The sequence below is a fragment of the Somniosus microcephalus genome, chromosome 19, assembly GCF_052327205.1.
Source record: "Somniosus microcephalus isolate GS21.2 chromosome 19, FLI_Smic_1.0, whole genome shotgun sequence".
NCBI lineage: Eukaryota > Metazoa > Chordata > Chondrichthyes > Squaliformes > Somniosidae > Somniosus > Somniosus microcephalus.
In genome coordinates this window covers 13,136,180-13,162,436 of record NC_141005.1, presented here as the reverse complement: position 1 = coordinate 13,162,436, position 26,257 = coordinate 13,136,180, and the positions used below count along the sequence as shown (strand labels likewise).

Genomic DNA, 26,257 nt, shown 5'->3' with positions numbered 1-26,257 from the left:
ACACAAATATCAAAACTTAGCACATTGTTTGATATTCAAATGTTTTAACTTTGTATACTGTGCTGGTACAGGACACAGACTGTTTACAGAAATTAGTCTGTAATGTATTGTGTTAAATACCAAAACAATAGGCGACATTCACTTTGTGGCAAAGACTGCTAAAGTCAATCAGAACACAGCACCAGTTCCACTTCTATTACTTACACTAAGGACCTGCAGGTTATGAAAAAAGGAAAAGCACATTTTAACAAAACCCAACAAATGCTAGCTACGCTATATCAGCATAAGGCAATAAGCAGCTTCGGACCCATTGAGTAATAGCACAGATTCTTATTCATCGCATTTCCAAAGCTGAAATTGGATCACTTTGGTAATTTAAACTTTAAGACAGCGATAATTTACGAGGGGGGGGGGGAGGAGGGGGAAGGAATTAATTTAGTTGGAATGAATCAAAGAGATTTTCTTTTTCAATATTCTCATCCCAATCCCATATATTGTGGGATCCCATTCCTCTTTGAAGAAGTAACCAAGAGTCAGCCTTGTAGTCAGCAGAAGCAGATAACACAGGAACTGTAATCTGACTCTAAGCCTTGGATAAAGAAAGTTTGTTTCCTTGTGACCATATGATGGCTTGTCCATCAACACATTCTCACTAATTAGGCCTAATTATCAGCCGAAGCTCGCTTCCCCTTCATGTTATTAAATCAGAAATAATCACATGCCCAGGCTTCTGTCAGCACCTGAGAGACCGGAGACCCCAATTCAATTGAAACCACTATCAAGCCCGGCCTTTGGAAGAGCTGGCTTGGCAATTTCTCCCGGCTTCAAAAGATCCAGGTCCCACAGCCGCATGCCAGCAATGCAGTCTCGGGAGTGGATGCATCCATTTGACTGACAGTGACACCCTTGACCCCTGCATTATTTCACAAATTACCGCTCCAGAAAAAGATACTGATTAGCTATTGTGCGTTAATATTGGGTAAATGGCACACCAAACTTTCAAAAATGCATTCGTAACAAGCCACAGCGCAAGGACAGAGTATAAGAAAACGAATCACTGTCAGCAGAATGGACTCTGTACAAGTCCCCACATTTTGACAAAGGCAGGACAGATTGATTAGAATCAAACAGCCACGATTGTGTTACTCATGGGCATTTATAGAGGAATCTGTAAGCCGGGGATTTAGATAAAGTTTGAAAACAGGGATTTCGCTGAAATTTGAGGAAGGTTTCAAAGTCAACACTGAAAAAATCTTGCCAATTCTACCTCCAGTTTGCAAACTTCTGGCATGAAATTGTGTTATCCCCAAAAACTGGTCAATGTCACTTTTAATTTGATTACAGAATGTTTACTGCTAATTCAGAAAAAGCTACATGACTGCTATCTAGTCTGCAAACTTTGGCGAATAGCAATGAGAGAACAGTACATGAAGTGTTACAAAAACTGTATGAAGTAACTAAAACGCTTAGGACTTGAAAAATAACTTCAGACTGGGCTATTTCCCAGTGATCAATTATTTATCATTACCAGATAAAATCTGCAGTGAGTAGGTCGCAATCATTAACCCTTCAGCACATACCCAGAGACCACAAGCTAGTGCTAGCATTGAACGGTCAGTAAAAGCTGACCCAAAACAGGACAACATGATTCCATTAAAAAGCAAGGGCTTGGAATCTCACCTGTGGACGCAACGTGGGAATTAGGCCCGAAAACACGTCCATTCCGCCGGTGTCAAGTTGCGCTCAAATTTCCTGCCAATCTCATTAGAATTCGCCCACACGTAAAAACAGGCATAAATGGGCATAAATCAGCGTAAACAATCGGGGCCCAAGGAAAGCACCGAACTCACACCATATATTTCTTGAAAATAAAAGTTTCAACTCATTCAACCATAGCAAAAAAAAAAAGACATTTAGATTCTGAAATTAAAATGTTTCTGAACTGAGTGATATTACATAGACTGGGACACAGATCTGATTTCCCCATGCCACTGGACAGGAGGAAAAAGTCAGTAGCAGAGGAATTCCCCAAGCTCCTTTTGTATGCCTCCTGTCTGCTGTTTTGAGTGGTGCAGTCGCAGACCTTGGATCAGGTAGCCCATGTGGCAATAGCTGATGTGTGGTCTGGTCGCGCCTGGGAGAAAAATAGGACTTTCCCCCGAAATGGGAGAAAAAAAAATCGATTCCTTATAAAAGTCTTAAAAACCCCATCTCCGAGGTCTAACAATGGCGTAGTGCAAATTGTAGCAGTATGCAATGTTCCTCCCTAAGGTACCCTCCTGCACAGACCGCTCACCAGCAGCTGACGATGGAAAAAATACCATTTAAAGGGAACGCACACTGAAAAAAAAAAAGAGGGAACACTGGCAGTATGCCATGTATTTTACATGTTGAAGCATCTACCAGCTCTTTTTGCAACTGGGCAATACCTCACATACAAAGGAAAAGGTCTTGGAACCAAAAAAAACACAGCAACTTCCTCCTCCAGGTTTAAAAAAAATATTTATTAGAAATTCTTTCAGTGAACCAATGTGTAGCTTAAAAGTACATCATATCAAGCATTTTTACAGAGTTACATTGTACAGATGGAGTGCCCAGAAGCCTACTGTGTCTCCAGTGCAGTACTGAGGGAGTGCTGCACTGTTGGAGGTGCCGTCTTTCAGATGAGACGTTAAACCGAACCCCCGTCTGCTCTCTCAGGTTAACGTAAAAGATCCCACGGCACTATTTTGAAGAAAAGCAGGGGAGTTCTCCCTGGTGTCATGGCCAATATTTATTCCTCAACCAACATCACAAAAAAAAATTGATTACCTGATCATTATCTCCTTGCTGTTTGTGGGAGCTTGCTGTGTGCAAATTGGCTGCCACATTTCCTACATTACAACAGTGACTGCAATTCAAAGGTACTTCATTGGCTGTAAAGTGCTTTGGGTCGTCCTGAGGTTGTGAAAGGCGCAAGTTCTTTTTTTCAAATATTTTATGCAAATAAAGATAGTTGTGTTTTACTGAGCATGTCAATCTACGCCCTTGTTATTACAGAACAGAAAAAGTACAGAAAAAGTCTGCCACACCCAGCCCCTTCAGTATACATTTTTAACACCAGCCTATGGTGAACGCTTTCAGCTCACCTGTCGTCACACACACTACTGTTACATTTACATAGCTGGCTCAGTGCCGACAATGTTTCTGCCGTCAGCAACAGGCCGGCAATGTAGAAAGTTGGTGCTCCCACCACCAGAGGCCGTCAACACCACCAACAGGCGGTATCCCTTGGATGTCTTTGGCAGTAGCGCCTTCTCTGCTGGTAACATGAAGAGAGTGCAGCTTGCTGTCAGAGGTACAGGCAACCACCTCTTTTGGCCCACAGGTAGACGGAGTGTAACCCAGCCACTCTGTACAATCCAGTGACGTGGTTTTGTATTCGCTGGCCAACATGGACCTTCCCAGTTATTGCGAAAGCTGGAACAGCAACAGCCACATAGCTGCAAACCACAACTTTAAAACTGCACAATTTCACACATGCAGTGAAGCCAGCTGCCGCAGAAACTGCCCTGACGTATAAACAGGGTCCTTTTCCTTACAGAACCTGGGACCGAGGTGGTGTTGCAGAACTGCAGTTCCTCAAGCAGACTTTCAATAAAAATGCACCATGTAACATCTGATGGAAAAACTCTTCAAAGAAAGGTATCATTCAAATATATAAAAAAATGATTCACTTCCAGGTCCTGATATCTTTTTCTGGTAAGCACACATCCACGGTAAGTATTCTCGTTCAAAGCATACACGCACACGGTGGACATTTGAATATTAAGGAAATCAAGGGATATGGGGATAGTGCAGGAAAGTGGAGATGAGGTCGAAGATCAGCCATGATCTTATTGAATGGCAGAGCAGGCTCGAGGGGCCGAATGGCCGACTCCTGCTCCTATTTTTTATTTCCACTCATCTGTGCTCTGAAACTAAAATACCTATCCAATACTTCATGGGGAAGTGGGAGGCCTCTTAAAGAACTGTATTCCCCAGTAATGTTATCTGTTTCCTTCAAGGATAATTAAATCGACTGATACTGTTATATGATCCTGAAAATTATAGAATCCTAAACATTATAAAGAGAAACATACTATTTGTCAGTACAGTACTTATTTTATATTATCCAACTGCTGTTTAAAGGCTACCTATAAACTTTTCCGTATAATGAAATTGTGAATAGGGAGCAGACATCCGATGTCAATTAACTTGAGGATTCAATATGATTTATTCCATCGTGACCTTGTTGCGATTAAGAGGCTGGATAGTGAGGGAAAGAATAACAAGGAAAGAAAGAATAGAAAAGGATACCGAGGAGTATAAATGTGTCAAGGTTGTAACGCTTATATACAAATGTGTAAAGCATTAGGAATAAATTCAGGGAACTAGAGGCGTTAGTTAGAATGGAGGGATGTGATGATGTAGCTTGAAAGAAACTTGGCTTCAGCCAGAACTAATCTTGGTTATAACATTTTCAGGAGAGACAGAGAAGGAAAAAAGGGAGGAGGGTTGATCTTATTTAAGACATGGCTACAGTTACAGAAGTTTTTTTTTTATTGATAATGACAATCAGACAGAGCATGAGGTGGAAATACAACCCACACAGATAGAGAAACGGCTAGGGGCACAGAAAACAAAAAGCAGAGCAAATGAATGAAGTAAGAAATAGTGAGGGGTCTGTTACCATATTTGGAGTACATTATACTATTATTAAAGCTAGGGGTACAGCAGCATAGTGGTTATGTTACTGGGTTAGTAATCCAGAGGCCTGGACTGATGATCCAGAGACGCAAGTTCAAATCCCACCACGGCAGCTGGGGAATTTAAATTTAATTAAATAAATAAAATAACTAGTATCAGTAATTGTGACCATGAAACTACCGGATTGTCATAAAAACCCATCTGGTTCACTAATGGAAATCTGCCATCTGGCCTATATGTGACTCCAGACCCACAGAAATGTGGTTGACTCTTAACTGCCCTCTGAAATGGCCCAACAAGCCACCTTCTCGAGGGCAATGAGTGCTGGCCTTGCCGGCGACGCTCACTGCCCATGAATGAATTAAAATAAATACTCCACTGAGTAGTGAGAAAAGAAATCAAGGATGAAATTATCAGTCAATTTAAAGAGCTCTGCAGTAATTCATTGGCTGTGAGGCGCTTTGGGACATCCTGATGTCATGAAAGGCGCTATATAAATGCAAGTTCCTTCTTTAATGACAGAGGGCGGCACGGTGGCATAGTGGTTAGCACTGTTGCCTCACAGCGCCAGGGACCCGGGTTCGAATCCGGCCTCGGGTGACTGTGCAAACTCCACACAGACATTCTCCCAGTGTTTGCATGGGTTTCCTCCGGGTGCTCCGGTTTCCTCCCACAGTCCAAAGATGTGTGGGTTAGGTTGATTGGCTATGATAAATTGACCCTTAGTGTTAGGGGGATTAAATACGTGGGGTTACGGGGATAGGGTGGGATATGTGTCGGTGCAGGCTCGATGGGCCGAAATGGTCTCTGTCTGCACTGTGGGGTTTCTGTGATTCTGTGATCTGTGAGTTGTAATATTGGGCGACTTTAATTATGCTAAGTTAGAGCGGGCTAAGACCTGTGGTCAAAATAGGGAGGGACTCTTAAAATACACTCAGACCTGTTTCCTTAATGTCCAACCAGGAAGAGAGCTGTACTGGATAGCCACGCAGGACAAGTAAGTGACCTGCAAGTCGGAGAACACTTACAAAATAGTCATTGGAACCTAACTGGTTTACATTGAAATTGGAGAGGAATCAAAAATAAAGGCACTGGACCGGAAATTAGCCAATTTCAGTCAGGTGAAAAGGTCCCTAGCCCAGACTAACTGGTTGGAAAAAATGGCAGACCAAACAGCAGTGGGAGATATTTAAATACAAGAAGGATAAAGCACAGATTTAGTGCATTCCAACTAGAAGAAACGCCAAGGGCAAAGGTTCCATGGATAAATAGAGAGCTCAGAGCAAAAATCAGATCTACAAGAAAAGGTATATGATAAATATGGGAGGGAATAATAAAGGATATTCTAGTATAGAAGGGAAGCAAAAAAGGTAGATTAGGAAAACTAGGAGGGAGCATGAGAGAAGATAAGTGATCAACAAAGGAAAATGGCAAGGGTTGTTATAAGCACACAAGAAGTAAAAGAAAGGGTAGACATAGAGGGGATAAGGATCGCTTACAATGGGGCAATCTTATACAGTAGTTGAGATTGAGGAAATCAAAGAGATGCTTTAATCATTTGTTTGCCTCCATTTTTAGAGAAGAAGGTGAAAGCGGGACTGCAGGATTTGCGGAGGAGGATATTGAAGAGCCATTGCTGGAGATAAGTATGCAAAATAAAACTGAATTTAAAAAAAGTTAATGGGGCTAAGAGTAGAAAAGTCACAAAGCCCCAACGGTATGCATCCACAGTACTGAAGGAGGTTGGGGAGGAGACAGCAGAGACACTAACCAGTAATTGGGCCAAAGAACAGGGGAGTAGCAAGTGTTATATCTCAAAGGGGAAAGAGATAACCATGAAACTTCCCAAAAAGGGGAATGGGATAAGCTGGGAAATTTTAGGCCAATTAGTCTTACCTCTGTTTTGAGTAAACCTTCAGAGTCCATAGTATAGAATGATATGAGTGAACACTTAGAAAAACATGGGTTAATCAAGGCTGGTCAGAATAGATTTGCAACTGGCAGGTCATGCTTGACTAATGTAATTCTTTGATGGTATCAGAGTGCATAGATGAAGAGAATACATTGGATGCTGCATATATGGATTTTCAGATAACATCTGAGAAAGTGCTACTCAAGAGCATTGCTACGAAAATTAAGGAAAAATAGCCGCAAGAATAGCGAGATAGTTAGAGGATGATAGAGTAGGAGTAAATGGATGTAAAGGGATTTGGGTAGCGGCGTGCCACAGGTATCTATGCTGGCATCTTTTTTATAAAAGAGTTGAACATTGATACAAGCGGGATAACGTCAAGGTTTGCTGGTTATAGCAAAGTAGAGGGCATTGCAAACTTTGAGGAAGAACACAAGGAGAGCATCAACAGGTGAGGAAGAACACAGAGGGCATTGACACGTGAGGAAGAACACAAGGAGGGCATCGACAGGCGTGGAAGAACACAAGGAGGGCATCGACAGGCGTGGAAGAACACAAGGAGGGCATCGACAGGTGAGGAAGAACACAAGGAGGGCATCGATAGGCGAGGAAGAACACAGGGAGGGCATTGACAGGTGAGGAAGAACACAAGGAGGGCATCGACAGATGAGGAAGAACACAAGGAGGGCATCGACAGGTGAGGAAGAACACAAAGAGGAGATAGACAGGTGAGGAGAACACAAGGGGGGGATAGATAGGCAAGGAAAAACACAAGGAGGGGATAGACAGGTGAGGATAGACAGGTGAGGAGAACACAAGAAGGGCATCAACAGGTGAGGAAGAACACAAGGAGGGCATTGATAGGCAAGGAAGAACACAAAAAGGGGATAGACAGGTGAGGAAGAACACAAGGAGGGGATAGACAGGTGGGGAAGACTCAAGGAGGGGATAGACAGGTGAGGAAGAACACAAGGAGGAGATAGACAGGTGAGGAGAACACAAGGAAGGGGATAGACAGGTGGGGAAGAACACAAGGAGGGGATAAGACAGGTGAGGAGAACACAAGGAAGGGGATAGACAGGTGGGGAAGAACACAAGGAAGGGGATAGACAGATGAGGAGAACACAAGGAAGGGGATAGACAGGTGGGGAAGAACACAAGGAAGGGGATAGACAGGTGGGGAAGACTCAAGGAGGGGATAGACAGGTGAGGAGAACACAAGGAGGGGATAGACAGGTGAGGAGAACACAAGGAGGGGATAGACAGGTGAGGAGAACACAAGGAGGGGATAGACAGGTGAGGAAGAACACAAGGAAGGGGATAGACAGGTGGGGAAGAACACAAGGAAGGGGATAGACAGGAAGAAAACACAGAGGGGATAGACAGGTGAGGAAGAACACAAAGAGGGGATAGACAGGTGAGGAAGAACACAAGAAGGGGATAGACAGGTGAGGAGGAACACAAGGGGGGATAGACAGGTGAGGAGAACACAAGGAGGGGATAGACAGGTGAGGAGAACACAAGGGGGGATAGACAGGTGAGGAGGAACACAAGGAGGGGATAGACAGGTGAGGAGAACACAAGGAGGGGATAGACAGGTGAGGAAGAACACAAGAAGGTCGTAGACATGTTAGTGCAATGGGTAGATATAGTTCAATACAAAAATCGGTGAAGTAGCGCATTTTGGGGAAAAAAGAACAGTGAAATGAAGCATATCTTAAATACTAAGATTCTTAAGTAAGTGGAGGGAGAGAGATTTAGGGTGCAGATACACAGATCTTTACAGATGGGTATGCAGGTAGAAAACATCATCATAAAAACAAATGAGATTCTGGGTTTTGTACCTCGAGGCAAATTGAACATATGAGCAAGAAAGTAATGTTGAGTTGGTTCAAGACATCACCCTGGGCCACAGTTGGAATACTGTACATAGCTTTGGGCACCCAAGTATAGCAAGGATATTAGAGCCATAAAAATATTATGGTGAAGATTCAGTAGACTCATAACAGGAAAGAAAAATTATAGTTATTAAGAAATTGGGGCTTTTTTGTCTAGCACAGCGAAGGGGAAAGGGTGAACTAATAGAGGTTTTTAAAATTATGGAAGATTTTGAGAGGATAAATAGTGAAAGATAATTTCTGCTAGTTGGTAAATCAGTAGCAAGGGAACACAGTCAGGTATTTCACTAGAAGTTTATAGCAATAAGTTAGATATTTTTCACATAAGGCTATTACAACAGATGGAATGCTTTACCATAAGTGGCTACTGAGGTAGAGACTATAACATTATTTATTAGTGGATTGGATAAGTATTTGAAAAGGAAGAATACAAAAGTACAGGGAAATGAGATTAGAGTAATAGAAACAGACCTAGTTGAAGAATTAGACCTGACATAGATGCAGTGGGTTAAATGAAAATAGGATCCGTAATAGCTTTTAGAAAGGAAGTGGATAAATATTTGAAAAGGAAAAATGTAAAAAAGTATATGGAAAGGGCAGGGAAATTGTACTCTGGAGGTAGCTCTTTCAGAGAACCAGTACAGGTGCAATGGGCCAAACGGCCTCCTTCTGCATTGTAATTTCTATAATACACTACAAAGACACCATGTGTACACGATGCATATAGCATTATACAGCAATACTGAGGGGTGGTCATGGAAACACATCGGAGACGTTCAAGCACTGGAGGGCAATTCAGCGAAGAGCCACAAGAGTGATCCCTAGCATCACAATAAGAAGTTGCAATGAAAAACTGCAGAACTTTGGGCTTTTCGGTCTTGAAAGGAGGCGACTAAGTGGGGACTTCGCACAGGTAACACTTTTCTATATAATGCCCTCCTTCATCTGTAATTGGATAAATACTTGAAGGGGTAAAATTTACAGGGCTGTGGGGAAAGAGCGGGGGAGTGGGACTAACTGCATAGCTCTTTCAAAGAGCCGGCACAAGCACGATGGTCCAAATGGCCTCCTTCTGTCCTATATCATTCTATGATTCTATGAATTAAGAATAAGAATTACGAGCAGGAGTCGGCCATATGGCCCTTCGAGCCTGCTCCGCCATTCAATAAGATCATGGCTGATCTTTGACCTCAATTCCACTTTCCCGCCCGATCCCCATATCCCTTGATTACCTAGAATCCAAAAATCTATCTATCTCAGCCTTGAATATACTCAACCACTCAGCAGCCACAGCCCTTTGGGGTAGAGAAGTCCAAAGATTCACAACCCTTAGTGAAGAAATTCCTCCTCATCTCACTCTTAAATTGCCGACCCCTTATCCTGAGACTATGCCCCCTAGTTCTAGACACTCCAGCCAGGGGAAACAATCTCTCAGCATCTACCCTGTCAATCCCCCTCAGAATCTTGTATGTTTCAATGAGATCACCTCTCATTCTTCTAAACTCCAGAGAGTATAGGCCCACATTGAATTATCTTTGTACGATATATATATGGTAAACAGTATAAATGAAATAAATCTGGCACAGTACTTCCAATTAAACCATGATAGTGGCACATGGGGACACGGATTCAAACTGGCAGAAAGGCAAATTTAGGGCAGATGTCATGAAATTCTTCTTCACAATCAACCCAGATTGACTTCTCGGTAGAATAGTAGAGGCAAAAAGCCTGGAATTATTTAATAGTTGCATGCTGTGATTTGGGGAAGAAACAGTAAATTATTTTTAGATGGACGAGATGGGATTGGTACGAACCGGACGGTTTGCACCTGGGCAGGGCTGGAACCAATGTCCTAGGGGGGAGTATTTGCTAGTGCTGTGGGGGAGGGTTTAAACTAAAATGGCAGGGGGTTGGGAACCTGAGCAGGGAGACAGAGGAAAGGGAAACAAGGATAAAAGCAAAAGATAGGAAGGAGAAAAACAAAAGTGGCAGTCAGAGAAATCAATGGTTTAAATCAAACATGGCCACAGTAAATAATAATTCTAATAGGTCTAAGAGCGTTAAAAAAACAAGCCTGAAGGCTTTGGCCTAGAAATTCAGTTAGGGGCGCCCAGCTCGCCTGAGCGCCGGAATTACCGCTGCGCGCGGAGCCACTTGCGCCAGCGGGAAATTCAGTTTCAGCGCCCCAAGTGGAAGCCGGCCGCTAAACAAGGGTTTCGGCGCCCCGCTTGGGGCGCTGAAACTGAATAGCGGCGTCTAAAGTGCCGCAGCGCCACCCGCTGCGGCACGGCAGCCTGCGGTACTGCAGGCCTCCCTCTCATTCTTAAGCGGGAGGTGCCTGCAACAGCGCGATCCCCGCTCGCGAGTGCCGGCAAATGAGCCCGGCACCAAGGAGAAGTGCCGGGCTCTCTGGAAACAGCCGGCAATGCCGCGGGTGGGGGGGGGGGGGGTGTAGGAAGCCGGGGAAGGAGGTGCGGGCAGGCGGCCGCCAAAAAAGCAGCCGGCCGCACCTCCACCTTAACTCGCCCCACTACCGGCACAGGTAGGCCCCGTGTACCGGTCGCTGTTTGCGGCCGGCGCGGGCGAGGCGGCAGCAACTAAATATGGCCAGCGGGGCGATAGCGGGGCACTGCACACACCGATGACGTCATCAGTGGCGGCGCAGCGCTAATGGCTAACGCCGCCATTAGCGCCCCGCTAAATATCGCGGTAGGTTTGCACAGTGGCACAAAAGCCCTCTTTGGGCACAAACTGGTGGCGCAGGCCACTGAATTTCTAGGCCTTTGTGTCTTAATGCAAGGAGCATTTGTAATAAGGTGGATGAATTGGCTGCGCAAATAGAAGTAAACAAATACGATTTGGTTGGGATTACGGAAACGTGGCTCAAGGAAGGCCAGGACTGGGAACTCAACATCCAGGGGTATTCGATATTCAGGAAAGATAGGCAAAAAGGAAAGGGAGGTGGGGTAGCATTACTGGTTAAAGAAGGGATTAACACAATTGTAATGAAGGATATTAGCTCTCATGAGGTGGAATCTGTATGGGTAGAATTGAGAAATACTAAGGGGAAAAAAACGTTAGTGGGAGTGGTTTATGGACCTCCAAACAGTAAGGCGGAGGTTGGGGATGGCATTAAAAGAGAAATTAAAGAAGCGTGCAATAAGGGCACAGCAGTCATCATGGGTGACTTTAATCTACATATAGATTGGGCCAACCAAATGAGTAACAATACTGTGGAGGAGGAATTCCTGGAGTGTTTACGGGATGGTTTCCTGGACCAATATGTCGAGGAACCAACCAGAGATCAGGCCATCTTAGACTGGGTATTATGTAACGAGAAAGGATTAATTAGCAATCTTGTTGTACGAGGCCCCTTGGGTCGGAGCGATCATAATATGATCGAATTCTTTATTAAGATGGAGAATGAAGTAGTTGACTCGGAGACTAGGGTCCTCAATTTAAATAAAGGAAACTATGATGGTCTGAGGAGCGAGTTGGGTAGGATTGATTGGGGAATGGCACTCAAAGGGTTGACGGTGGATAGGCAATGGCAAACATTCAAAGACCGAATGGATGAACTACAGAATTTGTTCATTCCAGTTTGGCATAAAAATAAAACAAAAAAGTGACCCAACCGTGGCTAACAAGGGAAATTAGGGATAGCATAAGGTCCAAGGAGAGGGCATATAAATTGACCAGAAAAAGCAATAATCCTGGGGATTGGGAGCAGTTTAGGATTCAACAAAGGAGGACAAAGGGATTAATTAAGAAAGGGAAAATAGAATATGAGAGTAAGCTTGCAGAGAACATAAAAACTGACTGTAAAAGCTTTTATAGATATGTGAAGAGAAAAAGATTGGTGAAGTCAAGCGTAGGTCCCCTGCAGTCAGAATCGGGGGAATTTATAATGGGGAACAAAGAAATGGCAGACCAACTAAATACATATTTTGGTTCTGTCTTCACAAAGGAGGACACAAATAACCTCCCAGAGATGCCGGGGAACATAGGGTCTGATGAAAGGGTGGAACTGAAAGAAATCAGTATTTGTAGGGAAGTGGTGTTAGGAAAATTGATGGGACTGAAGGCCGATAAATCCCCAGGGCCTGATAATCTACATCGCAGGGTACTTAAGGAAGTGGCCCTAGGAATAGTAGATGCATTGCTGGTCATCTTCCAGAACTCGATAGACTCTGGAACGGTACCCATGGATTGGCAGGTAGCTAATGTTACCCCACTATTCAAAAAAGGTGGTAGAGAAAAGGCGGGGAATTATAGACCGGTAAGCTTGACATCGGTAGTGGGGAAAATGCTAGAGTCCATTATAAAAGATGTAATAGCAGAGCACTTGGAAAGCAGTGACTGGATCGGACAAAGTCAACATGGATTTACAAAAGGTAAATCATGCTTGACTAATCTACTGGAATTTTTTGAGGATGTAACTGGTAAAATAGATAAGGGAGAACCAGTGGATGTGGTGTATTTGGACTTTCAGAAGGCTTTCGATAAGGTCCCGCATAAGAGATTAGCGTGCAAAATTAAGGCACATGGGATTGGGGGCAAGGTATTGACTTGGATAGAGAACTGGTTGGCGGACAGAAAGCAAAGAGTTGGAATAAACGGGTCGTTTTCCGAGTGGCAGGCAGTGACTAGTGGGGTACCGCAAGGATCGGTCCTAGGACCCCAGCTGTTCACAATATATATTAATGATCTGGACGAGGGAATTGGATGTAATATCTCCAAATTTGCAGACGACACAAAGCTGGGGGGGAGGGTATGCTGTGAGGAGGATGTCGTGAAACTCCAGCACAATTTGGACAGGTTGGGTGATTGGGCAGAAACATGGCAAATGCACTATAATGTGGATAAATGTGAGGTTATCCACTTTGGTGGCAAAAACAGGAAGGCAGATTATTATTTGAATTGTAATAGATTGGGAGAAGGGGAAGTGCAAAGAGACCTGGGTGTTCTTGTACACCAGTCGCTGAAGGTAAGCATGCAGGTGCAGCAAGCGGTTAAGAAGGCAAATGGTATGTTGGCCTTCGTAGCAAGAGGGTTCGAGTACAAGAACAAGGATGTCTTGCTGCAGTTGAACAGGGCCTTGGTGAGACCACACCTTGAGTATTGTGTGCAGTTTTGGTTGCCTTACCTGAGGAAGGACGTTCTTGCCATGGAAGGAGTGCAGCGAAGATTCACCAGGCTGATACCTGGGATGGCAGGAATGACGTATGAGGAGAGATTGTGTCGATTGGGCTTATACTCACTGGAGTTTAGAAGATTGAGAGGGGATCTCATCGAAACCTATAAAATTCTGTCAGGCCTGGACAGACTAGATGCAGGAAGGATGTTTCTGATGGCCGGGGAGTCCAGAACCAGGGGTCATAGTCTAAGGATAAGGGGTAAGCCATTTAGGACTGAAATGAGGAGGAATTTCTTCACCCAGAGAGTGGTGAACCTGTGGAATTCTCTGCCACAGAGGGCGGTGGAGGCCAGTTCATTAAGTATATTCAAGAAAGAGTTGGATATATTTCTTAAGGCTAAAGGGATCAAGGGATATGGGGAGAAGGCAGGGACCGGGTACTGAATTTGGATGATCAGCCATGATCTCATTGAATGGCGGAGCAGGCTCGAAGGGCCGAATGGCCTACTCCTGCTCCTATCTTCTATGTATCTATGAATGAGTTTCCTCAACCGTATCTATTTTATGAATTATATGAAAAAAAAGAGGGTAGTAATTATTTTTAATCAGTGACTTTGAAAAAAGCTACAATATCACTCCATCCGCTCGGAAAATAGCATACTTACAGACAATCAGACATGATAATGAGCCGATGCTACCTGTCCCTGCACCCTACACTGCCTGGGAAACAGGGTCAAAACTGTAGGTGGGTGGGAACATGCAGTTACACTTCCGTCAGCCCACCCACATTGAATAGAGCAGCACCTGTCAGAGGGACTGAAAATTAACTTTAAAAAAAAATTGGCACATTAGTATTGCAAAATTGATAAATGTACTGCCAACAATATGAAATTGAAGCTCATCACCTCTATAAGTGGAGTTTCACTGTCTAGTGACCAAGGGCAACAGAATGCAATATAGGTCTATACTTCACCTGCAGTCTCTGATGCTACCAGGCAGCTTGATCTGAAGTACTTGTACAGCAAGCCCAAAAACACGATCAGCTGTGACTCAGTGGGTAGCACTCTCGCCTCTGAGTCAGACGATTGTGGGGTCAAGTCCCGCTGCAGAGACTTGAGCAGAAAAATCTAGGCTGGCACTCCAGTGCAGTACTGAGGGAGTGCTGCACTGTCGGAGGTGTCATCTTTCGGATAAAATCTTAAATCGAGGCCCCATCTGCTTTCTAAGGTGGACGTAAACGATCCTACGGCACTATTTCGAAGAACAACAGGGGAGTTCTCCCCGGTGTCCTGGCCAATATTTATCCCTCAATCAACATCACAAAAACAGATTTATGGGATGTGGGCGTCGCTGCCCATCCATAATTGCCCTTGAGAAGGTGGCGGTGAGCCGTCTTCTTGAACCGCTGCAGTCCGTGTGGCGAAGGTACTCCCACAGTGCTGTTAGGTAGGGAGTTCCAGGATTTTGACCCAGTGACGATGAAGGATCGGCGATATACTTCTAATTCAGGATGGTGTGTGACTTGGAGGGGAACTTGGAGCTGGTGGTGTTCCCATGCACCTGCTGCCCTTGTCCTTCTAGGTGGAAGAGGTCGCGGGTTTGGGAGGTGCTGCCAGAGAAGCCTTGACGAGTTGCTGCAGTGCATCTTGTAGATGGTACACACTGCAGCTACGGTACGCCGGTGGTGGAGGGAGTGAATGTTTCAGGTGGTAGATGGGGTGCCACTCAAGCGGGCTGCTTTGTCCTGTATGGTGTCGAGCTTCTTGAGTGTTGTTGGAGCTGCACTCATCCAGGCAAGTGGAGAGTATTCCATCACACTCCTTACTTGTGCTTTGTAGATGGTGGAAAGGCTTTGGGGAGTCAGGAGGTGAGACATTCACCGCAGAATACCCAGCCTCTGACCTGCTCTTGTTGCCACAGTATTTATGTGGCTGGTCCAGTTAAGTTTCTGGTCAATGGTGACCCCTAGGATGTTGATGGTGGGGGATTCGGTGATGGTAATGTCAAGAGGAGGTGGTTAGACTCTCGCTTGTTGGAGATAGTCATTGCCTGGCACTTGTGTGGTGCGAATGTTACCTGCCACTTATCAGCCCAAGCCTGAACGTCGTCGAGGTCTTGTTGCATGTGGGCATGGACTGCTTCTTTATCTGAGGAGTTGTGAATGGCACTGAACACTCTGCAGCCATCAGCGAACATCCCCATTTCTGACCTTATGTTGGAAGGAAGGTCATTGATGAAGCAGCTGAAGATGGTTGGGTCTAAGACACTGCCCTGAGGAACTCCTGCAGTGATGCCCTGGGGCTGTGATGATTGACCTTCAACCACCACAACCATCTTCCTTTGTGCTAGGTATGACTCCAGCCAGTGGAGAGTTTTCCCCTCCGATTCTGGTCATTATCACATTGCTGTTTGTGGGAGCTTGCTGTGTTTCCTACATTACAACAGTGACTACACTTCAACAAGTACTTCTTTGGCTGTAAAGCGCTTTGGGACGTCCTGAGGTCATGAAAGGCGCTATATAAATGCAAGTCTTTCTTTCTTTTGAAATGCGTTCACTTGGTTAGGCAAACTACTATAAGTGCTATGTAAGCTCCCACATTAGCTAATATATGGCGATATTTAACCGGTATCATGTTGTAAGAGACTATATTTTAATATTTGGATGTCAAAGTAAAGCAGGGATATAATTGGAGTGCTGTTTCGAAGCTTCTTTAGTCAATATCTACTTTACCTGGCAGCTGCAAGCTCGGGCGAGTGGAAAACTCTGTGGATGTCCGATTTCACATATAAACTTCCCCTCATGGAGATGAGCTGAGCTGAGAGAACCTTGAGTTGTTTCGTTGCAAATTTTTGTAAGCTATCTGAACCATGTTAGTTTTATATATCTGCTGTGTTTCACTTTTGGTTCTCCTCATTTTATTAATAAACCCGATTTGTAGTTGTAACCTGGCATAAGCGGCCTGAAAGAGTGTTGCTTGTCCTCCACTCGGAGAGCTCAGGAGTTTATTTATGGTGGCAATCTCTGTCAATTGCAGTGTGTAGCTCATCAGTATGAGCTCATTGTCGAAGGCCAAATTTCAGTTTGTCGGAAGCTCGGGCTTCCCTTTGAAAGTGTCCCTTTGTGTTGGGCACAAGAAAGCATATTTGGGGTGCGATTGAATCGAAACAATCACATTAAACTTTGAGAACCTTGTGACATTGGCCCAGAAATTCGGGTCGGGGGCTTCCCGCGGGTGCAAGCCTCCGACCTGCACTTACCTAGCGCGCCGGCTGTTGAGCTGTGGGCCCCCCCGTGGGATTCCGATCCCGGGCCTGCTCCAACTGCCAGCGCGCAGTGCTTTCGTATCCCAGAGGCGCAGTTAGTTCGATGCGTCCCCTGGGATCACGTGGGCCACAGAGAGCCAATGGTAGCAGGGAATGCCCATTCATAAACTTGACAGGAAGAGCTGTCAAAATTATAAATAATATAAGCCTCAAAACATCACTAAAACTTCAAATAATTTTTTTTTTAAATCACATTTTTAAAATAACTATAAATTACATAAAATAACTATTTTAAACAATAATTTAACTTGTTGAAAAAATTAATTACATTTTCTAACAGGGCTAAAAATAAACTTATCGTTCTTTAAAGTATTTAAAAATCATAAACTTGTGGAAAAAATGTTTTAATTTTAATTAATTCACCACTTACCTTGTTAAAAGCAGGCCTTGCGCCTGCTTTTTACATGTGTAACTCCTGGAGACTTACCCTCCCGGAGAAACCTGCAGAAAAAACATAAGTTCCATGCGCACGCGCTGCCTCTCTGGCGTACGCGTTCGACCTCTGAACCCCTTCCTTTAAGGGAACGGAAGTTCCGGTTTCCCGCGCATGCGCAGTGCATGCACGAAACCGGCACTTTCGTTGGGCCTACGGGCGAGTGCCCCGTGCGTACTCACCCGTGGAGACCCGAATTTCTGGGCCAAGGGCTAGAAATTGGCCTCCTCAGCACTTCCCGTTATTGCCTCCGGGGGGCGATAACAGGGCACTAATGACTTACCGCCTGGGCGCAGCAATGTTACCGCCGACAGCGAAATTCACCTGCCGGTTTGCGGTAGTGGTAACCCCTAGCGCCACGATCTCCTGTGCCCGGAGATCGTGACGTCATCCGGCTGCGCAGCGCCCCGAACCCGAACTTCAGTTCCGCCCCCTGCAGCATCGCCGGGCGAAAACACCGGCAGCTGCAGGAGGCGTTGATCAGGAGGCCGGGCGCTTTGGGAGCGGTACTTAAAGGCGAGGTGGCTGGGGGGGGGGAGGGGGGGGGGGGAAGTAAAAAAAATTCTGAAATGATCTTTCTCTTTTTTTTTTTCCTTTGTCTTCGCCAGCGATCGATCAGCCCGGCACTCCGCTGCAGCGCATTGGGCTGAACGGGCCGGATCACGGCTGCTGTCGGAAACCAGGTAAGTTTTCCCCTTGCAGAGCCTGCAGTGATGGCCCTTCTCTTTAAGGGAGGGAAGGAGCCTTCCAACGCGGCAGCACTGCACGGCCCATTGTGCAGCGCTGCTCACCTATCGCCTTGCCTGCTGCGCTCCAGGAAGGATGTGGATCGCTTGATTCCCTCCTGGAACGCTAAAACCCAATTTTTTAAAAGCTAGGAATCATTAGCGCCTGCCGCTAAGTTTCCCAGCTTTCAAAAGTTACCACCCCCAAACGGGGCGATACTGAATTTCTCCCCCTAAGTAATTTATGAGGATGTGATAAGGCACTATATAAGTGCCAGTTGTTTCTTTAACAGGAAATAGATCTACCTATGCAAATACAATTCCTGTATCTATTGCACATCCATCACACATCTAAAGTATATATTTTTTTTAAAACAAGTCAGTCATTCCCTGCTAGTTTGCCTGAGCTTCCTAACCTGGTCTTTCCCCATGGGCAGCAGAAGGAATTTACAAGCAGCTGCCAATGTACGGAAACTTCTCTCAGCAATTAGCCTCTAATTGACCTCGGGATGTACAGTGGCCTAAGGCCAAGTTAAACACAGCTCTGTCATAGCACTAGAGCATCATAACTATGCTCCAGAAGCAAATCACTTGTAAGCTACATCAATGTTATATGTATATTAATAACTGTACCGTATAAAACATACTGCTCCTTTAAGCAAAACATCTTTACGTTTAATAAAGATCTATTAACCCAAGCATACGTACCTGCACGAATTCTTTTCACTCTAAATGGTTAATTATACTTATATGTTGGTGTTCAGTTATGATCTGAAGGAAACAGGAAAACAGAAGCACTTGTACTTCGACACCTCCTAGCAAACAGAAAGGCTTCAGTTAGTTGTCTGCACCCAGGAGTATGGACATTCATCAGTACAATGTAACTTTATCAAGTCCATGCAAGTACAACAGGCGAGTTCAGTTTGTATCTACTGCGCAAATACAGCAACTTCACGCCCTTCAATGCATGTCACTGGTGAGCCAGACAGTGAGATGCTGTTTTCCCGAAGCGAAATGGCAGAGCAGTGCATCTCGGACAGCACCTTTTGATATTCGCAGTTAACTGCGCACCTGCCCCTCGCCTGAAGTTGCTGCACCATTTATGCATCAATAAGGGTGAGCGCCATTAGCCTCACCGTTATTTTGACAGCAAAATCTGCCCAGAGATGTTTAGAAACCTACATTTTCAGTAAGATATGTGACTGGAACTTTAGAATATATATGTATACATATTTTAAATATGCATCTATACTTACTTTCCACAGCAATCTGTCCATATTCAGACCACAAACTCAACCTGAAGATTCAGCTACATTTACAAATCTTAGTTTTTCATATGGCTTGGTGCATGATTTTATTTTGCATTAAAGTATCTAAATCTTACAGGGTACAACAATGTTGTACTGGTACAGGTAAATCAATTCCAATGGTCAGTGCAGAAACTGAGGTACTGTTGTTGGAGCAGACACTGATGTGTCCTCTACTTGTGTAACTCTTAAACAGTCTTTGGTGTCAAAAAATGTGCCCTGTTACCATCGAGTCAGAAATGACAAATTCTGCAACTTATGATGAAAAATAGTCAACTGATTTACATCAAAATATATAGTTATACATAGAGAGCTTTAGATGACTATTTCATCATCTGCCCATTGTGATCTATCAGGCTCTGACTGAATCTTTTGACTTCACGATCAGTTTGCATAAAAACTGAATCATTCCAACCTTCTGAAAATGTGATATTCTAGTCACGTATGTATAAGAATCTTTAGAAAGGATATTGTGCCAAGCGTGGAAACCGTCAGATTCAAGTTATTGTCACCTTATTACGAAGTTGCAAGTTATACACTGCTCCGTCGAAGGCATTTCGCTGTAGAGCATGAAGGGCTGTTAACAAGGCCAGAGCTATACTTAGGCTTGTAATGTACACTCTGTGCGTACCAGGACCGCTTTACTATCCCAGTAGCTATTTTTTCTTTAACATTAATAGAGTGCAGGCAGCAGCATCTGGCCTCAAACATTAAAAAGACTCCGTGCTAAGTTGATAAAGTGTCCAGGAGACCACTTGAGCACTTTTATAAACACAGCCTCACATCACAGTAAAGTTACGTTCCACCGGGTGCAACACTCAGGCAGGTGAGACGGCAGTACATTGGCAGGCTTACATAAGACGTAGGAGCAGGAGTCGGTCATTTGGCCCCTGGAGCCTGCTCCGCCATTCAATAAGATCATGGCCGATCTGATCTTGGCCTCAACTCCATTTCCCTGCCCGCTCCCCAGAACCCTTGGCACCCTTATCATTCAAAAATCTGTCGATCTCCATCTTAAATATATTCAATGACCCAGCCTCCACAGCTCTCTGGGGAAGAGAATTCCAAAGATTCACGACCGTCTGAGAAGAAATTCCTCATTTCTGATTTAAAAGGGTGCCCCTTATTCTGAAATTATGCCCCCTAGTTCCCCCACGAGGGGAAACATCCTCCCTGCATCTACCTTGTCAAGCCCCTTCAGAATCTTATATGTTTCAATAAGCTCCCCTCTCATTCTTCTAAACTCCAATGAATATAGGCCCAACCTGCTCAACCTTTCTTCATAAGACAACCCCTTCATCTCCAGAATCAACCTCGTGAACCTTCTCTCCCCCAGACCCCCCTGTACAGTGAGGGGCTCCTCTCCCCCAGACCCCCCTGTACAGTGAGGGGCTCCTCTCCCCCATACCCTCCTGTACAGTGAGGGGCTCCTCTCACAGACCCTCCTGTACAGTGAGGGGCTCCTCTCACAGACCCTCCTGTACAGTGAGGGGCTCCTCTCACAGAAACCCCCCCTGTACAGTGAGGGGCTCCTCTCACAGACCCCTCCCCCGCCTGTACAGTGAGGGGCTCTCCTCTCACAGACCCCTCCCCCGCCTGTACAGTGAGGGGCTCCTCTCCCCCAGACCCCCCTGTACAGTGAGGGGCTCCTCTCCCCCAGACCCCCCTGTACAGTGAGGGGCTCCTCTCCCCCAGACCCCCCTGTACAGTGAGGGGCTCCTCTCACAGAAACCCCCCCTGTACAGTGAGGGGCTCCTCTCCCCCAGACCCCCCTGTACAGTGAGGGGCTCCTCTCCCCCAGACCCCCCTGTACAGTGAGGGGCTCCTCTCCCCCAGACCCCCCTGTACAGTGAGGGGCTCCTCTCCCCCAGACCCCCCTGTACAGTGAGGGGCTCCTCTCCCCCAGAGCCCCCTGTACAGTGAGGGGCTCCTCTCCCCCAGACCCCCCTGTACAGTGAGGGGCTCCTCTCCCCCAGACCCCCCTGTACAGTGAGGGGCTCCTCTCACAGAAACCCCCCCTGTACAGTGAGGGGCTCCTCTCCCCCCAGACCCCCCTGTACAGTGAGGGGCTCCTCTCCCCCAGACCCCCCTGTACAGTGAGGGGCTCCTCTCCCCCAGACCCCCCTGTACAGTGAGGGGCTCCTCTCCCCCAGACCCCCCTGTACAGTGAGGGGCTCCTCTCCCCCAGACCCCCCTGTACAGTGAGGGGCTCCTCTCCCCCAGACCCCCCTGTACAGTGAGGGGCTCCTCTCCCCCAGACCCCCCTGTACAGTGAGGGGCTCCTCTCCCCCAGAGCCCCCTGTACAGTGAGGGGCTCCTCTCCCCCAGACCCCCCTGTACAGTGAGGGGCTCCTCTCCCCCAGAGCCCCCTGTACAGTGAGTGGCTCCTCTCCCCCAGACCCCCCTGTACAGTGAGGGGCTCCTCTCCCCCAGACCCCCCTGTACAGTGAGGGGCTCCTCTGCCCCAGACCCCCTGTACAGTGAGGGGCTCCTCTCACAAACCACCCCCGCCCCCCGTACAATGAGGATTTAAACCGGCCCCGCCGCCTGCGGCCTACTTGTGCCCGTTGCCAGGGCAACCGCGGCCCAGTCCTGCCGGAAGCCCGCCCCAGACCCGCTGCCGCCTACATGACCCCGCGGGAGAGTTCAGATTCAGACTTTGAACTCGTCCGGCGACATTATTTTACCGGTTAAATATGCAGGTAACCGAGGGAACGCGGCACAAATCCGTTTAGTCTCTTTGACCAGTGACTTCCTGTCGTTGCTGGGCACTCTGGGTAATGTAGTCTGGCCTGTGTGTCAGTGAATTTTCTATTTAAAATCATTTTTTTATCTTAATTATTGCAAGGATTCACTCCCCTAACCAGCATCCATTCCACGTACTGGTCAGTCTTTGTGTGACAAATTTGCTTTTCACGAGTTTGATCCTCAACTTCCTTGATCAACTGTCACTTTAATTTGAAGTGGTGTCCCTGATTTACATTTTCTCTACTGTTTATTAGCTTGTATAATCTCCTATATGGTCACCTCTCAGTTGCCTCCTTTCTTCACAGATTCCTCCTGTGATCGAGATCAATCCCACATTACAACAGTGCTACACTTCAAAAAGTACTTCATTGGCTGTAAAGCGCTTTGGGACGTCCAGTGGTCGTGAAAGACGCTCTATAAATGCAAGTCTTTCTTTCTTTCCTCCTCTAGCTCATTTCTGTATCACCTCCAGGGTTTGAAGGTCCCCTTGCGTCTTGCTGACCAGAACTGGACACAGAAGTCAAGGTGTGGTTTTCTTAGTAATACCATAAGGGGACGCTGGGTGTCATCAAACAAAAGTGCCCCCTTTTTTTTAAGAGGGGTACAACTAATAAAGAACTAAACCATAAAACAAAGGTAACTTAACCAATTAAACAATAACATTATCATCCGTGTATGTCCAGTACACACTCCAGTCCCTGCGGTGCCCACCAGTCACGGAAGGCCACAAGAGTGTGTGTTAACTGTGCTGATTGTTAAATCCGTGTATTTTTGATGTTGTGTCCTTCAATAACTAGACACGAGACTGCAGGAACAATCAACAGGTATTTACTGGATGAGGGTTACTCTAAAACTAAAGGTACAGATCCCTACGCAGGGTTTATATACAGGTGTGGTCACTGCCGGTACTACAGTATACAGGAGCTGTAAAAAGTAGTTCTCCCTGTAGTGTATGTGCTTTAAGTCAGAACTACTTTTTACAGCTCCTGTATACTGTAGTACCGGCAGTAACCACACCGGTATATAAGCTGTGCGCATGCCTCTGTACTCCAGTCTAGAGATGACCCTCCTCCAGTAAAGACCTGTTGTTTGTTATATACAGCATCCGTGTAATTCTTTATCCACTGAACCACGGATCTAACAGTGGCGACGAGTGTTGATGCGAATCTACCTGCAACATTAAACAAAAAAAAACAAAAAAATAGTCGAGTCCAGGAACACGGGCGTCGACCGCGAGCAACCGCCCAGCAGTCAGGCAGAGATCCAACTTCGCTGGGGAGGCTGTGGAGAGCCGGGCTTGGTTCCCCAGCCACAACGAACAGTAAGAGACCGACGACAGGTCCTGAGCAGACCCTTCCCGAGCAACGGTGGCTGCAGCCGACCGACGGCAGAGAGAGAGAGCCGGGCAGCGTCGACGGGGTAAGAAAAAGGGTGCAGAGAGCAGGGCGCAGCCGGTGGTTGATCACTGAGCGGCGTCGTGGAAAAATACTGCAAAACCGGAGAGAGAGAGGGTAAGAAACAGCCGGGTTCTAGATCGAGCGGCATCGACAAATATCAAGAGAAGAACGCGCAGAGCACAGCCAGGGATCACGGGCTGATCAGGGTCCGCGGGGCGAAGCAAGGGGAGACGCCATTGAGCCGCGGAGAAGCAGGGAGAGCGCGGGAGACGCCATTGAGCCGCGGAGAAGCAGGGAGAGCGCGGGAGGCGCCATTGAGCCACGGAGAAGAAGGAAGAGCGCGGGAGACGCCATTTTGCGAAGCCGCAGCGGAGAAGACGGGCGAGCACGGGAAGGAAGGAACGTGCGGGAGACGCCATTTTGTGCCAGCGGAGAAGAAGGGGAAGCGCGGGAGGCGCCATTGGGGATAGTTAACGCACAACCAAGGATGCCAAAGAGTGGCAGTATCTCTACGTTCGACAATGAAGTCGAAGATTGGGCGACATATGTGGAACGTATTGAGGTGTACTGCAGGGCGAATGAAGTGCCAGATGCAAATAAAGCACTGGTTCTGTTAAATTCCATGGGTGCAAAAAACTTATGGGTTACTGCGGAATCTAATAACCCCAGAGAAGCCAGTAAACAAGGATTTTGGAAGCATAGTAGAAATCCTACAGGACCACTTAAGCCCCACACCGCTGCTGCTAGCAGAACGATTTAAGTTCCATAAAAGGAACCAACACAAAGACGAAAGCAATGCTGAGTACCTAACGGAACTGCGCAAGCTATCGAAATACTGCCAGTTTGGAGCGGGACTAGCAGACACGTTAAGGGACAAGTTTGTGTGTGGGCTACAAAGTGAAGGAACCCAGAAACGGCTTCTATCAGAAAAGGACCTTACGCTGGACAAAGCTTTCAATATGGCAGTATCACACGAAGCAGCCGCAAGGGGCGCTGCAGAGATACAATGGAGACCGCAAGAATACGGCACCAACTAAATGACCTATGGAACAGGGAAGTGCTATCGCTGCGGCAGAACAACACATGACCAGAAAGATTGTTGGTTCAAGGACCAAGTGTGCAGACAGTGTGGGAAAGCAGAACACATAGCAAGAGTCTGGGAAGGAAACCAACAGTAAGAAATCTCCACAGGAGAAGTACAAAAAGGTACACCAGGTGATGGACAGTGGTTCAGATGAACAGAAAAGTGACACAGACTCCGGAAGCAAGGAGCTGGGTTGTCTGAAACTACATAATGTAACCGAAATAGAGGATCACCAGACTATCTGGGTTACACTCAAGATAGACGGAGTCCAAGTGGAAATGGAATTGGACACAAGGTCAGCTCTAACAGTCATAAATCAAAGAGACTACAAGCGGCTATTTTCACACATACCCTTGAAAGCTACAGAGATTGTCTTGAAGATGTATACCGGGCAAAAAGTCTACCCCAAAGGAAAATAAGGGTGAAAGTGACATATAAAGGTCAGGAAATACCTAAAATGGATACATATGTATTGCCAAATGGAGGACCACCACTGCTAGGACGTGAGTGGATCCGGAAGATACATTTAGATTGGCATTCCATACAGGCACTGAAGGTGGAGGCCAAAAAGGATGATGACGTCACACCTGGACGACTGTCAAAAATGCTAACTGACGCAAAAGAGGTGTTCCAGGAGGGACTAGGAACACTAAAAGGAATAACAGCAACAATTAAAATAGAGGATAATGCAAGCCCAAAGTTTCTGAAGGCCAGACCAGTGCCTTATGCGATCAGACCAGCGGTTGAAGCAGAGCTGGAAGGGTTGGAACGTTCAGGAGTACTGTCCAAAGTGGATTGGAGCGAGTGGGCTACACCCATCGTCCCTGTAATGAAGAGGTCGTTGAGTAATACGCCTGGGGAACCAAAGAAGATCCGCATCTGTGGGGATTTTAAGGTGACAGTGAACCCAGTCCTTCACACGGTGCAATATCCGCTTCCACGAATTGAGGATATATTCGCCTCGCTATCTGGTGGTAAACGCTTCACCAAAATTGATCTAGCCCAGGCGTACTTGCAAATGGAGGTAGAAGAAGCTTCGAAACATTACTTACGATCAACACCCATAAAGGTCTCTATCAATACAACCGGCTGGTGTTTGGAGTAGCCTCGGCTCCGGCTATCTGGCAAAGGGCGATGGATCAGGTCCTGCAAGGGATTCCAGGGACCCAGTGTTATTTGGACGACATCTTGGTCACGGGCGAAAATGACGGTGATCACCTCGCTAACTTGGAGAAGGTGCTCGCCAGATTAAAGGAATATGGGCTACGAGTTAATCGCCACAAGTGCGAGTTTTTCCAGAAACAGATCTCGTATTGCGGCCGCGTCATCGATGAAGAGGGGTTACATAAGTCCCCTGACAAGATTGAGGCAGTAGTCAAGGCTCCAGCACCGGAAAATGTGTCACAACTGAGGTCGTTCCTCGGGCTGGTAAACTATTACCACAAGCTCTTACCAAATTTGTCTACGGTACTACACCCGCTGAACACCCTACTGCAAACAGGGGTACCATGGAAGTGGGATGACGAATGTAGACGAGCTTTCCAGAAGTGTAAAGAATTGATCA

The 26,257-nt window shown here is 46.3% G+C and overlaps 1 protein-coding gene across 1 annotated transcript in view; it reads right to left on the bottom strand.

Moving 5' to 3' along the window:
- The window catches only part of gnb1l (guanine nucleotide binding protein (G protein), beta polypeptide 1-like), a 43,878-nt gene extending 21,651 nt beyond the window's left edge, over positions 1 to 22,227 (bottom strand). The window contains exons 1-2 of the mRNA XM_086011997.1: positions 22,152 to 22,227; positions 18,866 to 18,972 (exon numbers count right to left, since the gene is read on the bottom strand). The gene's annotated coding sequence lies outside the window, so the exon portion shown is untranslated. The remainder of the gene's footprint in view (positions 1 to 18,865; positions 18,973 to 22,151) is intronic.
- Between the last annotated feature and the right edge of the window lie 4,030 nt (positions 22,228 to 26,257).